The sequence below is a fragment of the Aplysia californica genome, unplaced genomic scaffold (genome assembly GCF_000002075.1).
Source record: "Aplysia californica isolate F4 #8 unplaced genomic scaffold, AplCal3.0 scaffold00368, whole genome shotgun sequence".
Lineage (NCBI taxonomy): Eukaryota > Metazoa > Mollusca > Gastropoda > Aplysiida > Aplysiidae > Aplysia > Aplysia californica.
This window is the reverse complement of record NW_004797638.1, coordinates 42,093-43,526: the sequence shown is the minus strand read 5'-3', so window position 1 is coordinate 43,526 and position 1,434 is coordinate 42,093.

Below are 1,434 nucleotides of genomic sequence, written 5' to 3'. Positions count from 1 at the left end.
CATGACTTGCAGCCAGTGGCGGTGGGTGGACCAAAATTTGGGTGGGGCTTCGGTTTCTTCCAGTTTTTTACCACCAAATAGAAAGCGATAAGAATTAAACAGTGATGATTTTTCTATACTCACGGTGAGCCACGGCAGTTTGAGAACCATTCAAACGAGAAGAGTTGCCTTTGTTTTCAATCTCTTTGTTCTTAGTTAAATTCTTGTTGATGGTGGGGACGAAGCCGATTCACCTCCAAATTTCCTCTCATTAGTTTTCGTGAGATGAACAGTTATAACTGTTAAATCTCAGCAGCACAAACACAAACATGCACACACAGCACTTCAAACATAATACATCTGTGAGCTGGATTTGGCCGTGTAGTCGAGAAAGTTGAACGCACCCAACAAAGAACCAATGAGCGAATAGGTATCTGTGTCAGTGGGGGAAAGTGTGTCGTAAACTTTCACCCCATTGTCAGGGCTAGGAGAGCGTGAGCCCTCGGTACAGTGTTATTTTTTCCAAGTCTTCTACCTTTTTACAAGAAGAGTTTCATTAAGGGCGGACTGTGGGAAAAGGGCTCGTCTTTGCTGAGTCCTAAAGATATTTGATTGGCTGCTGGGTTACTATAGTTGTAAGCAGGGACAACAGTGATTGGATAGGCGAGCAAGCCGCCAGGTTGATCACTCTGTGTTCATTCCGTGCGGTCATAACGGTTTCAACTGCTTATTTCATGATGGAGAAACTTTCATTTACTTTGGGATAGACTTGGGGTGGTGGTTGGGGAGGGGGCAGGGGCTCAAGCCCGTGAGCCCTTCACTACCCACCGCCACTGCTTGCAGCCTATTAAAAGGTCTAGCTGATGACGTCTTCATTTCAAAGTAAGTTAAAATCGTCTCTCGCGCATGACGTCATTTGGCGTGTGCAGGCCAAAGAGGTTGGTGCAGGCAGAAAAGACGCACCAACAGCAACTTTTTCGGAAATATCGAAACTTTTGAGATAACGTTTTTATTGTATCCCCTCTCCAGCTCAGCTTGAAATGAAAAAAACAACAAAACAACCCCAGCCCGTTCTCATGAACATTGCACAAGAAAAATGACACCTCTGAATTCTGAAGCATTTAAGTTTAAGTCCACCCAATGTGGTGGGTAACAGTGTTCTTCAAGTACCGTACAGTATAAGCGGTACATACATTATACATGTACCAGCCTGGTACTAAGGCCTGGACCTCCAAAACAGAGTCCATGATGAGTGCGGATTGAATTGAAAACAAATATAAAGATATGATCCAGAAATAAATATACATCTATGAGCTTTTATTCGTTTATTTGTATGTTTTTTCGGGGGTGGGGAGAGTGGGGAGTTATTGTCCAGTTTCTTTTATAAATGGGTTTGAAGCGGCCTTACTGCGGTCTAATCAATAAAGTTTTATATGAGGATGACGCAGGACGGGG